Source organism: Pongo pygmaeus, chromosome 1, assembly GCF_028885625.2.
Source record: "Pongo pygmaeus isolate AG05252 chromosome 1, NHGRI_mPonPyg2-v2.0_pri, whole genome shotgun sequence".
NCBI lineage: Eukaryota > Metazoa > Chordata > Mammalia > Primates > Hominidae > Pongo > Pongo pygmaeus.
Window position 1 is genome coordinate 3,967,965 of NC_072373.2, and position 19,010 is coordinate 3,986,974.

At 44.6% G+C, this 19,010-nt stretch overlaps 1 protein-coding gene across 3 annotated transcripts in view; it reads right to left on the minus strand.

Moving 5' to 3' along the window:
• The window catches only part of EFCAB2 (EF-hand calcium binding domain 2), a 161,391-nt gene that overhangs the window by 19,895 nt on the left and 122,486 nt on the right, over nucleotides 1–19,010 (minus strand). The window lies entirely within an intron of this gene.

The following is a 19,010-nucleotide window of genomic DNA, read 5'->3' on the forward strand; positions in this document are numbered from 1 at the left end:
GGGTCGAGTGTTGTGTTTGGCACATGACAGATGCTTAGTGACTGTTAGGAGTTAATATTGTTATTGTTATTACTTTAATATATTTCCAGCATTCATTCCTATTCTCATATTTGAACATGTTAATGTTCGTATTGTATGATCATAAGTGGCATATTAATTTTAGATTAGAAATTACCATATTTTCTATAGCCAGCTCCTCTTTCTATGGCATTTTTTCCGAGGAGCTGCCATTTCAGACAATAACCACATCTTCAACTTTTCTGTTTCTCGCAGTACTTAGTACAGTGCAGAGCAAACAGTGCGCCTTATAAAATGCTGCTGAATTGAATAATGAGAAGACAACAGAGTAACGTCACGACATAGTCTGTGCTCTAGACATGGCCTGTGGTCAGCAACCTCCACTAATTGAGTTAAGATCCCTGAAAGCAACTCTTAGATAAATTCTTAAAAGCTTTTCTCAGAATCTTTATGAAGGAGTCCCTGGAAACCTCATAAACCTGGCATTTTAATCATGTCTTACTTGGCTGACTCACCTATAAGACACTGTGATAAGCTCTTAAGGGGGGAAAACTTTATAGAAAAAATAATCTTGGAACCACAGCAGAATAAGCAAACATATTCTTTAAGGACCAAGGTAAGGTGTATCCTGTTTTTTAAAATATAAGATATTATTATAAGAATCATACTCAAAATAGTATCAGGGGCCAGGTGCGGTGGCTCACGCCTGTAATCCCAACACTTTGGGAGGCCAAGGCAGGTGGATCACTTGAGGTCAGGAGTTCAAGACCAACCTGGCCATCATGGTGAAACCACTGTCTCTACTAAAATTAAAAAATTAGCTGGGGGTGGTGGCAGGCACCTGTAATCCCAGCTACTTGGGAGGCTGAGGCAGGAGAACTGCTTGAACTCAGGAGGTGGAGGCTGCAGTGAGCCAAGACTGTGCCACTGCACTCCAGCCTGGGTGACAGAGAGAGACTCTATCTCAAAAAAAAAAAAAAAAAAAAAAAAAAAAAAAAAAAAAGGTAACATGAAAGAAGAATGGGAGTTACTGTTTGAGGGGTATGGAATTTCCATTTGGAATGAGAAAGTTCTAGAGATGGATCAGGGTGATGGCTGCACAACAATGTGAATTTATTTAATCCCCCTGGACTATATGCATGAAAGTGGTTAAAATGGTAAACTTGATGTTATGTATATTCCACCACAGTTAAGTAAAAGTATAAAGAAGTTTAAAAGTTACCTGCTTTCACAATGTCTCTAAGCATATGAACACACATATATAGTAAAATTTTCAATAATCTTTTCTCACTCAGCTGTATATTTCTTTTTTAAGCTCCAATAATCTTAAAGGTAACCTTAAATGAAATAAGTAAAGGAATAAGGATCATCCATAAAAACAAATAATAAGGCCAGGTGCAGTAGCTCACACCTGTAATCCCAGCACTTTGGGAGGCCGAGGCAGGCAGATCACCTGAGGTCGGCAGTTCGAGACCAGCCTGACCAACATGGAGAAACCCCATCTCTACTAAAAATACAAAATTAGCCGGGCGTGGTGGCAGGCGCCTGTAATCCCAGCTACTCTAGAGGCTGAGGCAGGAGAATCACTTGAACCCAGGAGGCGGAGGTTGTGGTGAGTGGAAATTGTGCCATTGCACTCCAGCCTGGGCAACAAGAGCGAAACTCTGTCTAAAAAACAAACAAACAAACAAAAACAAATAATAATGTCTTCCAGATTATCTTTTTTTCTGAGACAGGATCTTGCTCTGTCACCCAGGCTGCAGTGCGGTGGCGCAAACACTTCCCACTACAGCCTTGACTTCCTAGGCTCAAGCAATCCTCTGGCCTCAGCCTGCAGAGTAGCTGGGACCACAGGTGCGTGCCACACCCAGCTAATTTTTTTTTATTTGTATAGACACAGAGTCTCACTACATTTCCCAGGCTGGTCTTGAACTCTTGGGCTCAAGTCATCCTCCTGCCTCAGCCTCCCAAAGTGCTGGGATTACAGGCATGAGCTACTGTGTCCAACCCCAGTTATCTGATGTTGGCCATAGGACAGCAGGGCTTTCCAAAAGTCCCCTTATCCCTAGACCCCTTAAACTTTAGGTGGGTTCAGATGCTAATAGGCATGATGTTGTTTACACAGGAAATTTCAAGGTCAGAAGGAACAGGCTGCCTTTGATCAAAGTGAAGAGAAGACAGACAAAGAAAGGAGCCACTGCGAATACGTTCAAGAGGAAACAAAGAAGCCAAAATCCATAAATATGAGTCAAAGACATTTCATGTCACCTTCATTAGTCTATGCATTTTTGCACCCCTGGAAAAGTCCAGGCGTGCTGTAAACAAAGCGTTCTTTGCTCTATGCAGTCAATATTCTGCAAATGACTTTGGAAGATTCGGCCGGGTTGAGGGAGAAGGAGCCATACTTTGCTTTTACAGCCAGACACTTTGCCCTGCGGTCAGCAGGTGGGCAGAGGCTGGGAGTCTGCTGTCCCTGCAGATCACCGGGTATCAGACCCACCCACATGCATTTGGTGGTCTCGACTCAGTGCCAGCGAGTGCAGACCTGGGTGAAGAAAGGAGGAGGAGGTCTGACTCCCTGCTGCCTTTTAAAGATGTCTTTGCTGCTCTTTCTCATTATCCCCTATTGCCAAAAAGTAAATTATAAAGTTAATTTTTAACAGCAAAGCATGCATGCTTTTCTGGTATAAATTCATTAGCAGGTTCAGTATTCTGATTGTGAAACCAGGTTTTCATAAACACGCACATGTAGGTTTTTTTTAATTAAAAAAATTATTTTTTCTTAGCACTCTGTGAGCTGGTATACTATAGCTGACATAGGTAGAAGTTTCTTCCCAAAAAGGAGCTTTCTTTCCACCCCTTTCATAGTGTCTAAGTCCACACTATAACTACACTAAAAGCTAGCAAACCGCTCTGGCTGTTGGTGTCAATGCAGAAGCCCTGTAAGGAACAAAGGGTGAGGAGGCCACTAACATTTCCTCTTAATGCCTTCTGTGGCCACAGAGCCACTGATCACTGTGACTCCCGCATGCCCTATAAACATGTCCCAAATTACAGAGCCTTAAGAGCTTTCAAAGAATTTTTGTTTGTTTGTATGCTTTTGCCTTCCATACACAAACTGGAAGAAACAATAGGCTCCTCCTTGATTTGGGCAAAGGCCCTGCTCTGGCCCTCAGCGGGGCGCTATCTGGCTGGCAGGCCATCTGTCCGTGTTCCATTAGAGTTAATGTTCTTATTTCTTTCCTGCCCAGCAGAATATGCCCAGAAAAGTCAAAACTGGGTCCTGTCTTATTTAAGAAGTCTCATTCCTCAGTATTTGTGTGCATGGTATTGAAACAAAGTCAACGTTCATTCAACTTAATTCTTTGTTTTGTTTTGTTTTTTGAGAAGGAACCTCATTCTGTCACCCAGGCTGGAATGCAGTGGTGCAATATCGGCTCACAGCAACCTCCACCTCCTGGGTTCAAGTGATTCTCCCACCTCAGCCATCTGAGTAACTTGGACTACAGGTGTGCATCACCATGCCCGACTAATTTTTTGTATTTTTAATAGAGATGAGGTTTCACCATGTTGGCCAGGCTGGTCTCGAACTCCTGACCTCAAGTGATCCGCCTGCCTCGGCCTCCCAAAGTGCTGGGATTACAAGCGTGAGCCACTGTGCCTGGCAGAATTCAACTTAATGCTGTTTTAAAAGTTAATGGAGGCCTCACTTGAGTTATGCAATTGGCCAAGCATTGAAGATTAAAATGGGAGGGACTTATGATTTAAAAGGGAAGTCAGATGAATAAATACTTACACTACAAGATAACACACACTTAATAAAGGCATCCACATAAAAAAGTACCATGGGCTATGGGAAGACAGAGCTGACGGCACATCTATTTAGGTGAGAAGGGGCAAGGACAGGCCACCGCCGAGCTGAGGCAGGAAGTCTGAGGTAGTTCAACCCAGTGGTTGGTGCCTCACACAGGCTTTGTAGCAGAGACCCGGGTCTCCCAACATGGCCCTGCCACTTGCTAGCTTTGTGCCAGAGGCATTTAGTTAACCTCCTCTGAGCTGTGATTTCCTTACCTGTAGAATGGAGGTGATCATTCTTTTTAGCTAGTAAACTCATATACTATTATACGGGTTACATTAAATCAACTAACATACATAAATGACTCTGCAGGTAGCAGGTGACCAGTACATGCAGCCAGTATTATCAGTTAACCTAAAAGCGAAGGGTGATGTAGAGGAAAGAGCAATGCATACCCAGGAGTGCCGGCATGAGGGTGCTTGTCTTCTTCAGAAAAGACCTCAGAACCCTTGTTGTGAGTGGAGGGAAGTGGTGCAGGGGAGGAGGCCAGAAAGGCCAGCTGTGGGCAGTGGGGACCTCTGGGGATTATTAAGCAGGAGGGTAATGAGACAGATACTGTCCCTGTCCTTCCATCTGTGCCCCTCTCTAGCCCTTTGAGCCTTTCCATTGCAATAGCTGGCTTGACTTCTACTGCCTAAGGGGTTCATGAGCCCCCTGCCTCCAAGTACTGCAGGAGGGGCATTAACTGCTACAGAATTGACACCTCTCACTGCCTGATGAGAGTCGGAGTATAAATAACCCAGCTCTCTCGCCCTTCAGGCAGGATACCTCTGAGGCATGTATTCTACGGGACTCCTAGAGTTGCCCAGCAAGATTCAGCTCCAGTTACCTGCAGTGGTAACTGGCTTGACAACACACCCTTTACTGGCTGGCTTCCCTTTCCTATCTTCCTTCCTTACTCACATACTATTGTTTCCTCCCAAATGCAACAACTACACCAGAATCCTCGTTTCAGGGTCTGCTTTTGACAAAACCCATACTGAGGTACAAGCCATGGCCATATCTATTTAGAAAAATACTTCTAAAAGCAGAGGAATAATGGATCGGACTGGGTAGAGCCTAGAGGCAGAGTTAGGAGGCTATGGCAAATGTCAAGGAAGGAGGGGATGAGGGCTGGAATCATCTTGTATTATAGGAGTAGAGTGGAAGGAGGGACCCCAGAGATGCTGAGGCAAGTCCTAGAGACTGATGTCTGTGGTCTAGGTTGGACAGAAAAGAGAGTTGAGAGGAGGAGGAATAGATTTTGCTGCATATGAGAGACCAGCAGAACATTCAGCTGGAGAATGTCTCAGTGAAAGGCTGGATCAAAGATTTGGATCTGGGAGTCCTTGCAAGTGTAGCTGGGGTCACGGGGATGAATGAGGCCACTGGGAGAGATGAAAGAAGTTGAGCTGAGGCTAGAATCCTGGGAACACTAATGGTTAAGGGTGGAAATAGAAAGAGGCTTCAGTAAGACATAGAAGCAATAGTCAAAGAGAAAAGGGATAACCTGGAAAGAATGCGTCTTTTCATCCAAGGAAGAATTTCAGCAAGGAAGCATCACCGGCAAGCATTAAAAGTTGCAGTGAATTCAAAAAACGTGAAGAACTGGACACAGGCTGCTGGGATTGGCAATGGGCACGTCACTGAGGACTTCAGCAGTCTCAGTAAGTGCTGGAGACAGAGTGAGACTGCAGGAGGCTGGGAAATGGAAGGGAGGGGCAGCAAGCTCAGGGCGAGGGGAACATTTCTTCAGAATGCTTGGCAGTGGAGGGAGGGAAAGAGAGACTGTGGGTGATGGGTGGGTGACCGGGAAAGAAGTCTAAAGGAAAGGAAGGTGTTCTTTGAAAAGATGGGGTGGACTTGACTAAGACTGTGGTCTGAAAGCGATAAGCACAGGGATGGAGACAAAGTCAAGGGGAGAGCACGGAGGGAATCTCTGGTGGAGGAAGGTCAGTGAGGAGGCAGCCCGGAGTGGGAACAACAGCAGAGGAGGAGTTAGCCTCCAGGAGGACGCGGGGCTTCTGAGAGTGGAGGTGACGAGGTGAGGATGGATGAAATCACAGGTAAGCTTAGAGATGATGACTACTGTGCCCGGCACAATTGCGCTTGGAGGGAATCTGGGCTGGGCTGGGGTTGGTAGTGCAGAGTGTCACCAACTAAAGGGCAGCTCTGAAAAAGGGGCTACTTCAGGAGCCCGGTGCCTGGGGTGGTGCACAGGGGGCTGTGATTGCCTGGAAACTGAGCAGGACTGAGAACCAGGAGAGGGCAGCGTGGAGGAGGAGCCCCTGCCAAACGCAAGCAGCCCTGGGAGCCCGCGTCAGACAGCAAAGGCAGGAGGTGACCTGCGCCACGGTCCCTGCCCCATCAGCGCCCCGCAACAGCACTTCTGCCCCTAGAGCTCTTAGATGCCATTTGGTCTGTGAAAGGGAGATTTGGCGGTGTTAGAGGCCAAAGGTTCTACGCTCTCTGCTGAATAAGAGGCGCGGTCCTCTGATCAGAACAGAAGGACCAGGGGTGGCGCGGCCTTGCTGAAGAGTTGTAAAGATTCACTTAGTGTTTATTAAGGGAAGTCAGTGTTGGGTGCGGTGTGCAGTCCCATCGTGCCCGGGCCAGTGACCCCACCCCATCCCCCACTTCCCTCCTTTCCGCTTTCTGGGTGCAGAGTCTTCATTTCTGCCCCTGTGCTCGGCTCTCACGCCTGCCCACTCGACCTCGCTCCTGCCTCACTGCTCTCAGGAGGGACTCCTTGATGTAGCCATATGTGCGGGTGACATCATCAGGAAACCACAAGTGCAGCGTTTCTTTGGAATTGGATTACAACTGTTTGAAAATAGTTCTAGTTCCCATGTCACATGAATTCTTTTTTGTTTCTTTTTTGTTTTGTTTGTGTTGAGACAGAGTTTCACTCTTGCCACCCAGGCTGGAGTGCGGTGGCGCAATCTTGGCTCACTGCAACCTCCACCTCCTGGGTTCCAGTGATTCTCCTGCCTCAGCCTCCCGAGTAGCTGGGATTACAGCCACCCGCCACCACACCCAGCTAATTTTTGTATTTTTAGTAGAGATGGGGTTTCACCCTGTTGGCCAGTCTGGTCTCAAACACCTCAGGTGATCCTCCAGCCTCAGCCTCCCAAAATGCTGAGATTACAGGAGTGAACCACCGCACCCGGCCGCCATAGCATACGAATTCTTAATTCCTAGATCAAGAAAATCTTGAAATTATCTGGTTAATCCTGGTTATTCCTGTAGAAATTTCCCCAACTTTCTACCTAGCTTACAAATCCAAATTTATTGGTAACCAATTCATATCGATGAATGACAAAATTTAAAATGGAAGAAACATAGATATAACAAGGTGCAAGTTTGAGTTGTGTGAACATTTTTCTTATTTTTAAATATACACTATTTTAAATATACAATTTAAATATATTAAATTTTGAAATATATTTAAATGGTTGTAAATGTTAATTATTTAACATAGGGAAGAGTTATATTCAGAATTATTATGGAATTCATAGTGTACTGTTATCATGTATCTAAATAATTATTCTAAATCATCTTTTTCCTTATAACTCTATGATATTTGAAACCTGTTTATCAGTCCATGATAGCTTCATTAAATCAAGTCCAAACACTTCACTTCCTCCCAGAGAGATTCACTGTGACAGAAATAGCAGTGTAACTGCTAATGCAAACACTGTAAATCACCAGAAACTAATAAGGTAAGAAGAATGTTACCAAGTGTGGTTTGGCTAGCACACAAGCCAAAGGGAGGCTTATACGTCTCATAAGGGACACAGGCAATTTTAAGGCCCACCTGTGACACACACACACTTATGAAAGTAAAATGCATGTTTCTGTTTGTTTTCCAGAGACAGGGTCTTGCTCTGTTGTCCAGGCTGGAGTGCAATACTGCAGCCTTGAACTCCTGGGCTCAAGTGATCCTCCTGCCTTGGCCTCCTCAGTAGCTGGGACTACAGGCATGTGCCACCATACCCAGCTAATTTTTAAAAAATTTTTGTAGAGATGGGGTCTCACTTTGTTGCCCAGGCGTCTCTCAAACTCCTGGCCTCAAGTCAACTTCCTGCCTTGGCCTCCCAAAGTGTTAGGATTATGGCTGTGAGCCAGAGCATCCAGCCAAAAATGCATGTTTTCAAGAGAAATCAAGAAATATTTTGCTTGAAAAATTAAAGAAAAGAAGCAAACTGCTGTGCCTTTTCTGAGCAAACAGTATTTCAAAGAAGCCAAATAGTTGATGGCAGAATATTATCTTGGGTTTTTTTTGTTTGTTTGTTGTTTTTTTGTTTTTTTGTTTTGAGATGGGGTCTTGCTCTGTGGCCCAGGCTGGAGCGCAGTGGTGTGATGATGGCTCATAGCAACCTCCATGTTCCGGGCTCAGGTTATACTCCCTGAGCCCTGAGCCCCCTGAGTAGCTGGGACTACAGGCACACACCATCATGCCTGGCTAATTATTCTATTTTTAGTAGAGATGGGCTTTCTCCATGTTGCCCAGGCTGGTCTTCAGAAAATTATCTTTAATAGAGGAATTCCACTGCATAGATGAAGAAGGAATGATACAATCTTTTTTAAAAAAAAAAAAATCACCATTTTGCAACTCCTACTAAAATAATGTTAATGGCAACCATTAGGTGACAGGTTGATGGAGAGCTTCATACAGCCTAGATCAGGCTGACAGCTACTGAGTCTGAGGAGTGACAAAAAGAGACAATCCAGACATTATGTTACCTCCTGAAGGAAGGCAATAAAAATTCACCACTTCCAATGAAGTTGATTTGCAAGAAAAGAAAAAACAAAAACAAAACTGACCTTGACGTTGATCAAGCCGCTAGATATAAAAATTGGTCTATGGGAAATACAGGGAATAGAGGGACTTGTTAAACACAACCACAGAAATGCAATCAGACAAGTCCAACATGTGGACAATTCTACAGGACCAAAGACCAGGCTCTTCAACAAATGAAAGACAAGAACAAAAGGGGAGGGGAATGTTAAAGATTTAAAGACACATCAACCAAATGCAACACGAGGACCTTGTTTGGATCCTGATTGGAATAAACCAATGGTAAAAGTATATTTATGAGACAAGAGCAGAAATTTGAAAATATTGCATATCAGATATTACAGAATTATTGTTAGCTTTTTAAGATATGATCATGGTTTAATGGTTGTGTGGGGAAAAGGGGAAGGAGGTCCTTATCTCTACCTTATTTGGTAAAGATAACATCAAAGCATTTATAGATGAAATGATGTGATGTCTAGAATTTGTTTTGAAATAACCAGCAGGGGTGAGGATGGAGGTGAGGGAAACTGTTGAGGCAGAATAGGTGAAGCAAGATTGGCCATATGTTAATGGCAATGCCTAATAAATACATGGGGGTCCATTTAGCCTATTCCTTTTTTTTTTTTTTTTTTTTTTTGCGACGGAGTCTCGCTCTGTCTCCCAGGCTGGAGTGCAGTGGCGCAATCTCCGCTCACTGGAATCTCCGCCTCCCAGGTTCAAGTGATTCTCCTGCCTCAGCTGCCCGAGGAGCTGGGATTACAAGCATGCGCCACCACACCCGGCTGATCTCTGTATTTTTAGTAGAGACGAGGTTTTGCCATGTTGGTCACGCTGTTCTCAAACTCCTAACCTCAGGTGATCTGCCCACCTGGGCCTCCCAAGGTGCTAGGATTACAGGCCTGAGCCACCACACCTGGCCCATTTATCTTATTCTTTAAGGATTAACATTTCTTAATAGAAAGTCCTTTTTTAATCACCTATGCTGGTGATCAGTGTCTTGCAAAACCAGCTGCACAATAACTTAAGTTTGGTTGTGCTCCATCCACAGGCTCTTCTCCTATATCCCCACATCCCCATCAAAGTAAGTACCTCTTCTTATTTCCACTGTCCCAGAAAAGAAAGTTTGAACCAATCAGTCATTGCCTCTGGCTCTGCGTATTCAGTCTGCAACTTCCCCGCCTCTTTTTACTCTGTCTTATCCCTAAGCCCACTCTCCCTTCTTAGGATCATGTTTACAGATTTTAGACCGAGAATGGGCCTTCTTTTGTCATCACCTTCTCACCAGTTTCCAGCCATAGCCCCCTCCACAAGCAGCCACTCTTCCTCTCCCCACCTTTTTTTTTAGTGGATCCAGTGCCTGGTACTAGGAAGCTCTGAGTCAAGCAGTACTTCCCGGACCACCTTGCTCTGGTCCCCCTCCTGACCATAGAGGACCACCTCTGATCCTCCTCAGCCTCACAGGGTGGAGGACTGAAATAAACAATGCTCGACCTCTCTAGTCTCCCCTTCTGACCATAGAGGACCATCTCTGATCCTCCTCAGCCTCACAGGGTGGAGGACTGAAATAAACAATGCTCGACCTCTCTAGTCTCCCCTCCTGACCATAGAGGACCATCTCTGATCCTCCTCAGCCTCACAGGGTGGAGGACTGAAATAAACAATGCTTGGCCTCTCCCACTGGTTACTTGTTCTTTCCCTTATGAGGAAGACATCTGATTGGATGTGTGAAGCTTTGCTTTTACCACATTTTATCACTTTTCGAAAGTCTGTATTGGACCTGCCTTCTACTCTGTTTTGTATGTTTTTTGTTCTACCAACAAATGGGAATTTAAGGCAAATCTATAAGTACTCCTGCCACTGGGATTTAAAAGTGGCCAGGTGCAGTGGCTCATGCCTGTAATCCCAGCAGTTTGGGAGGCCAAGGCGGGTGGATCACTTGAGGTCAGGAGTTTGAGACCAGTCTGGCCATCATGGCGAAACCCCATCTCTACTAAAAATACAAAAACTAGCCAGGAGTGGTAGTGCATGCCTGGAGTCCCAACTACTCGGGAGGCTGAGGCAGGAGGATCACTTGAACCTAAGAGGTGGAGGCTGCAGTGAGCTGAGATCACATCACTCCACTCCAGCCTGGGTGACAGAATGAGACTCCATCTCAAAAATAAATAAATAAACAAATAAATAAAGTTCCTAATGACACTGATTATTACAATGGATTCAGAGGTTCTGTACACATCGTTTTCCCCACAGATGAATCCTGTCTTGATTTGAGAACTAGTAGGACCAGTTCGGCCTCAGGCTCCAGACGCATTCTCCAATCTAGCTTGTAGAATCAGGAGATATTAGGCTGCTCATAAAGTGTCCCAGAGATTTCTGTGGTCTCCATTTAACCAGTGAGTTGTGTGTCTGTGCACTATTGTGTAGAAGCATGGTGCAAAAACAAGTAAAATGATCTGTAAATCTCTAACACAAACCAAACTTTTCCTCTACTTATTCCCTAATAACACATCATTAGCAAAGGCCCACTGTTGGCCCTGATCTCGTGTCACAAAAGATTGATAACATCATTGGAAACCAATAGGTACAAGATGAACCTAAATCGTCTTATGCCATATATCCAGGAAGCTTTTAGAATCCAACCTGAAGCAGCTCCCACTATTCAAAAATGGGATACTGTGAACATCAATAAGAATAATGATGACAATGGATTGAAATATACCAAATATTCATGACTTTATAATAATACTAAAAAGCAAAAAATACTTTTTTAATTTTGAATTTTAAAATTTAATTTTTAATTTTAAATTTTAAAATTTAATTTTTAATTTTAAATTTTAAAAAATAATTTTAAAAACTACTTGGTTGTTGTTAAGGAATATTGAGAAACCAACTCATTATTTTGAAAACTGATAAAGGAAAATACTTATAAATCAAGGAAATACTAGTAAATGAAGAATGATAGAATTAGATTATCACCATTTTGCAGTCCCTAATGTATTAATATAGACCTAGTGTTCATCAACAATAGTACTGACGTCATAGAGAGACAATCAGATATCATGTACTTCCTGATAGAAGGATACAACACCTGTAAAGTAATCTGGTCCTGCCAAATCAAACCTGAATTTGCTCTAGATCCAATTGCTAATTTATCAAGTAGAGAAGACAGACAAATACATTAATTATATATACCATGATGACGCAACCAGCAAAACCAGGATGTGGAAAATTCTACAGGACAAACAAGTTGGTTCCTCCAATAATTAAACTGCAAGGATAAAAGAAAGGTTGGGAGTAAAAACTACACATTAAAAGAAACTTTAAAAACATATTAGCCAGGCCAGGCGCGGTGGCTCATGCCTGTAATCCCAGCACTTTGGGAGGCCGAGGCAGGTGGATCACCTGAGGTCAGGAGTTCGAGACCAGCCTGGCCAACATGGTGAAACCCCATCTCTGCTAAAAATACAAAAATTAGTCAGGTGTGGTGGTGGGTGCCTGTAATTCCAGCGACCTGGGAGGCTGAGGCAGGAGAATCGCTGGAATCCGGGAGGCGGAGGTTGCAGTAAGCCAAGATTGCGCCATTGCACTCCAGCCTGGGTGACAGAGCAAAATCCATCTCAAAAAACAAACAAACAAAAAACCCATGTTAGCCAATCACAACATTCACAGTTTGAATCTTGACTCCTAATTCAAACTGTGAAGTATTTATTATTATTATTATTATTTATTTTGTTGAGACAGGGTCTCACTCTATTGCCCAGGCTGGAGTGAAGTAGACCGATCACTGTTCATTGCAGCCTCGACCTCCCAAGGATCAGGTGATCCTCCTGACTCAGCCCCCTGAGTAGCTGGGACTACAGGCGTGCACCACCACACCTGGCTAATTTTTGTATTTTTGGTAGAGACAGGGTTTCACCATGTTGCCCAGGCTGGTCTCGAACTCCTGAGCTGAGGCAATCCACCAGCCTCAGCCTCCCAAAGTGCTGAGATTACAGGCATGAGCCACTGTGCCAGGCCTCTGTACAGTATTTTTTTAAGTCATTTATTCATTTATGGGAAAACTGATCTTTTCAACACTGGATATATGATAACATTAAACAATTATTATTATTATTATTATTACTACTTTTGAGATGGAGTCTCACTCTGTCGCCCAGGCTGGAGTGCAGTGTCATGATCTCGGCTCACTGCAACCTCCGCCTCCAGAGTTCAAGCAATTCTCCTGTCTCAGCATCCCGAGTAGCTGGGACCACAGGCGTACGCCACTACGCCCAGCTAATTTTTGTATTTTTAGTAGAGACTGGGTTTCACCATATTGGTCAGGCTGGTCTCGAACTCCTGACCTCAGGTGATCCACCCGCCTCGGCCTCCCAAAGTGCTGGGATTACAGGCGTGAGCCACTGTGCCCGGCCAAATCATTATTACTTTAAAGGGATGATTATAGTATTATAGGTAATTTTTAAGAGCCTTTATCTTTTAAGTATCTTTTAAATATACCTACTGAAAAAATTTATCAATAAAGTAAAATAATGCCTTACATTTGCTTCAAAATTATGAGGGAGGTGACCTCTGGAGATGGGGACAGGATTGGCCTCGAGCTGATGGCCGGCAGGGAGGGTGATGTTACATGGAGATACACTGTACCGTTGTCTACTAACTCTCTATAGTAAAACATTTTACAAAAACATGTGTATTATAGCTTAAAAATGGGAGATTCCTCTCTGCCTGGCAGGATGATTTATGGAGTTACTATTTTTTGTTTTGTTCTTTCTGCTGTTAAAAGAGAAAAAAATAAGTCGTCCTTCCTCACATCCTCTTCTCACCACCCCCTCAAACGATCAGCGTGTGCTTTGAGTCCCAGAGAACTGGGGCTTCACTTGCAAACAGGGCAGAATTAATAGGCCTTTGTTTTCAGAAAGGCTTTGCATGAACAAACAGCTCAACTGTCTGGAGAGAGCAGGTAGGGTCTCTGGGCCGGGAATGGGAAGGCTGTTGACAGGGCCTGTGGCCTGTGGCCTGGTGTCGGGGCAGGGCGGGGCTGCGTCCCAGCATCAGAAGCGTGGGCAGGGCTGGTGGCTGTGCTGTTGGTTGGCAGGCAAACCGGAGGGAAGAACTTCCCTTGTCCTAGGGTCTGGCTGTCACTCAGCTTTCTCTCCTCTAGTCTCACTATGGGCTTTTGCCAAACGTCATGTCAATATAGTCCCTTTAACAATCTGTTGAAAAAGCCCCCCCTTGAGAGAACTGCTCAACCTTCTCACTGGTTTCCTCACAAGGGTCATTCCAGTTTCCGGAGCAGTGGACTGGGGAGGGGACAGGGCTGCTCAGGCGATGATGTAGGAGATGGAGCCAGTTTTGGTGTTCAACAATTGTCATGTTCTTGGTCCGTATTGTTAGGTTTCAGAGGTACTACATAAACCCCCAGGCCTCCTCTTATTATGACTGGCTGGTAAGGGACTGGAGTCACACTTGATTTAGAAAAAATGAAATGGTGTTTCTGGGACAAGGTTGTGATGGTTGCATTTCACACCTGAGAATCACATATTGCCCGTTAATTCTTTTCCGATAGTTTAAAATTAAGAACCCCCAATGTCCCTGCAGTTACCTTTAAGCACACCATTTTTGTGAAGGGCTTACTTTCGACAGCCGCCACACTGGCTCAGCTGGATCGAACTCCGTTCGTTGGTAATGCAGCCAGAGCAATGGCAGTCAGGCCCGGCCTTGACCCCCGGCCTCCCCACTCAGAGAAGAATGGTCCTCAGGACTGAAGGTCACAAGAATTTCAGAGACACTGAGAAACCACAGGAGCAGGACAGTTCACGCGGAATGTGATGAGAAGGGATATTCGTAGATTTCACAAGCAACTGAGAAACATGGCACTACCACTGAGTTGCACACAAAATACACGCAGTATTTTCTAGTCTATGTGAGTCCAGCTTGCCTCAGGGACTCTGAAGGACACTGAAAAGAAACAACTGGGTGATGGAGGCCCTGGGGACACAGGATGGGGGACGGAATAGGACCTGGGATTGCCCTGATATTATGTTTGCCTTGTATCTTTTGCTGATCTTTCTCCTTCACTAACTTTGGGTTGCCCGCAGGTTCAGCCCTCGGAGCCCTTCTCTTCCCTACTCACCCTCCCTCCTTAGGTGATCCCATCCAGCCCTGCGGCTTTAAACATCTTCTGTGCACTGACCACTCCAACCCCAGGCTCTCTGGAGCTCCAGACTTATATGGACAGCCTGGATGTCTGGTTGGCTTCTCAGTGGGAACATGTCTCAAACCACACTCTTGATCTTCCCCCTAAACCTTAACAAATAGTATATAGTTGCTGAGACCTAAACCTTGTGATCATTCTTGATGTCTTTTTCTCTACTTCCATCCCATCCACTGGGAAATCCTGTTGCTTCTACCTTCCAAACAGATCCCAAATCCAACCACCTTTCACTATCCACCATTATCTCCCCGGCCTGAGACGTCATCGCCCTTGTAATGTCCCCTAACCGGCTCAGCACCATTCGATGGCATCGCTTCTTCTCTTCACATTGAGCTCCAAACCCTTCCCTGGCCCACAAGGTCCTTCACGCTTGGGGACCTGCCCACCTCTCCGTCCTCATCGGCTTCTCTCTCTTCACTCAGGCTACCAAGGCCTGGGGCGCTCCTTGCTGATCCTGCTGGCTGCCAAACACGGGGTGCTTGATGTTCCTCTACAAGGAATGCCCTTTCCCCACGCCCTTTCATTTCCTTCAGGCCACTGCTCAGGACTCCCTCCTTAGAGGGGACTTCCGTGTCATTCTAGATAGGACAGTACCCCATCACTCTCACCCCTTATCCTGCTTCATTTTTCTTCATAGTGTTAATCCCGACATGACATGTGTTTATTGATGTATTATCTGTCTCCTACTGTCAACCTCACAGCCAGAATTCAAGTTCCTTAAGGACAGGGACTTTGTTTTGTTTGCTAGCACTGTTTCTTTTCTTTTTTTTTTTTTTTTGAGATGGAATCTTGCTTTGTCTCCCAGGCTGGAGTACAGTGGCACAGTCTCAGCTTACTGCAGCCTCTGCCTCCTGGGTTGAAGCAATTCTCCTACCTCAGCCTTCCAAGTAGCTGGGACTACAGGCGCCCGCCACCATGCCCAGCTAATTTTTGCATTTTTAGTAGAGATGGGGTTTTGCCATGTTGCCCAAGCTGGTCTCGAACTCCTGACCTCAAGTGATCCAGCCGCCTTGGCCTCCCAAAGTGCTAGGATTACAGGCGTGAGCTACCACACCTGACCAGTTTACTAGAACTGTTTCTAGCACAGAATATCACTAATTCAATATTTTACTCAATGAATGAAGTTAAAATGACATGTACACCCTTTCCATGAAGTCCCTGAGGTCACAAGTTTAGGAAAATGGACTTCCCTACCCCTGGACATCCTATAAATACCTGTACCCAACCTCGTTATATAATTGAAGATATTTACTATATGGAGAAAATATTTATATTCATTCATTCAGCAGATATTTACTGAACACTTTGTAATAATAGATACCACTTACTAAGCCCTGTGTGCAGACAGCCCATCATGCTCAGAGGAATCCTACAAGGTAGCTATGATTTCTATGATTTCTGTCACTCTGGGCAACAGAGGACAGACACATCACGTGACTTTCTCCAGGTCACATATCCTACACCTGGCACAGCTGAAATTCAGCACTCTTTTCCCTAAGCCATGCTATTAAAAAGCTACTTCAGCATTAGCCTCAAGCCATCTCGTTCTAGAACATTCTCACCCCCCAGTATTGGCAGCAGAATTGCCAATGTGAGCACATAAAACATTTGCAGTTCATCTTGTCACTTCCTCTATGAAGTCCTCTGTGAGTCCCCCCGGCAGAGCCAGCTGCTGTCATTGACCCCAATGCACATTGCTAACATTGCTGAACAACTCTTGCTCAGTGTCATTATTGGTCTTCCTGTCTCTCCCATAAGGCGGAAATCTCTCAAGGACAAGGGCTGCGTCTCATACTCATTTTGGCATCTCTGGTGCCCAGCACAGTGTCTGGCACATGGTGGGAATTCAATGAATGCCGACTGAATGAGCAAATGAATTGCATTAGGATACACTGTCACAGCCTAAGAAGCTGGCATTTTGGTGTGAGCGCGGGCGGCCAGTTGGCCCCTCGTCTTGCCTGTGTTGGTCATTCTTCACTTCTTTTGCAGGCTTATTTCCCCAGTTCCTATTTTGTTGCTTGAATATTTGTGACATTTCCTGCTAAGTCTTCTGTGCAATAGTAGCTCATTCTAATTGCCTCCTGCAAATAATATTTGTTCTGAAAGAAACTGTGTCTCTGGAATTCAGACTCTGTCTGTCATGTTGTGCTTTGTGGGCTCCATTTCATAGCAGCCGAGGGGTTTGTTGTTTCTATCTGAAGAAACAATCTGTGAGGCTCCAATCTGGTGCTTCCTGGAGCTAATCCAATTGAATCCTTCAGTACATTGCTGTGGGCCTTTAGAAAGCTCCAGTTATCAATGGAATGCAAATTTTTAAAAGATCAATGAGATACTATTTTTCCCTATCTAATTGCAAAATAAAAAGCAAAAATATGCTGAGGAGGGTTTAGAATATGGGAACAATCTTTCTGCAGGACAGATTGAAAACACATTAGCAAAAGACTTAAAAATAGGTCCCCATCACTTTAAAGGTGACCCAACAGTTCTGCTTTTCGGAATGTATTCTAAGCAAATAATTAAATTAAGATTTAACTATTAGGATGTTGATCATAATTTATTATAATAGTGAAAACTGAAAATTATTTAAATTACTAAGAATGAGGAACTAATTAAATAGGCCAGGTGTGGTGGCTCGAATCCCAGTACTTTGGGAGGCCGAGGTGGGAGGACTGCTTGAGGCCAGGAGTTTGAGGCTGGGGTGAGCTATGATGGTGCCTCTGCACTCCAGCCGGGGTGACGCAGGGAGACCTGTCTCTAAATTAATTAATTAATTAAAGTATCTCCAAACAATTAGATACTATCCAGTCACTCAAAGTTTTGTTTTAGGTGAGTATGCACTATCATGGAAATATTGTTCATTACATATTCATTTAAAATAGCAGATTACATAATAGCATATATGGTCTGATCCTGTAGTATTGTCGTGTTTATTATTTATTTATTTCTCTTCCCCAGTAGTACCCTGATTTCTTACCAGAGTATTTTCTCCCTCCAGTGGGGTGTAGCTGGTGGTTGGAGGATTCCTGCCTTGCACATGGCTGCCTAGAAGCAAGGTCCCCCTTACCTGCCCAGGCCAGACAGCTCAGCTCAGTGGGCTGTGTCTTGCAGGCCTTGAACCTGAACCAGTGCAAAGCCATCCCCTGCAGCAGCGGCCCTGGACGGGCTGTTCCGGTTGTATGATGTTTGCTATCCTCTTGCACCATGCTTCTTTGCCCTCAGATGCCCCCTTGGCTCCTGTTAGCCTGAGCCTGGTGCCCCAGTCTCCAGTAGGCTCTGTGAGCACCCTTTCCTCAGCCCAGGTGCCTTCCAGTGAGTCCTGCTTTCTGTGCTTATGGTCAAGGACCCTAACTGATAGGTTCCACAGTGATATTTTAAAGAAGTTCTATAGAGAGACACATCCTTGGAAAAAGCTTTCAGAAGAGATGAAGCAAAGCATTAGTAATGGTGGTTAACTTTTGTGGAATTAAGGGGTTTTCCTCTTCTTTTTTGTTTACTGGCATTTGCCAATTTCTTTTTATTGCTTGGGAGCCACTCTAGTAATTTTTAGAGTATTTTACACTTTACATTGTTTTTCCAAAAGAGCCTTTCCTGGGAAGATTCTCTAACATAGCCATCTCACAGTGAGGTGCCCCTGCAGGGAATGCAAGATAACTCCTCAGGGTGCAGGAAGAAAACCAGGATTTGTTTTAATTTATATTTATGTTCTGTGTTAGAGTTAAATCTCACTGACGTCTTCCCAGGGTCCATACAGCAGAAATGCATGTATCAGGAATGCACGTATCAGGAATGCACGTATCAGGAAGGCAGGCGGCCGTCCTGAAGGCAGCTCGGGGAGCCTTCACTCATGTATTCATTCCACCTTGCTTATTTCTGTGCAATCACTAACCGTACAGGTGGCCAACTGAGTGAAGGATTTGCAGATGTTATTTGGTTTTAATGACACCAGCCCTCAAAAATTGATAAGAGGCTTAAAAAGTTTCCTAAAAAGTAACCTTGAATTGAAGATAATCCCAACACCCAAGCACAGGGGAGTTTCCCGAGAATGGTGGGGCCGACAATTCCACCAGGATGAGCTCTTCATCATGTTGTGTAAGAACAAAGACAGGCTAATCAGATTTGATAAAGAAGAACGAAGAAAACTTGAT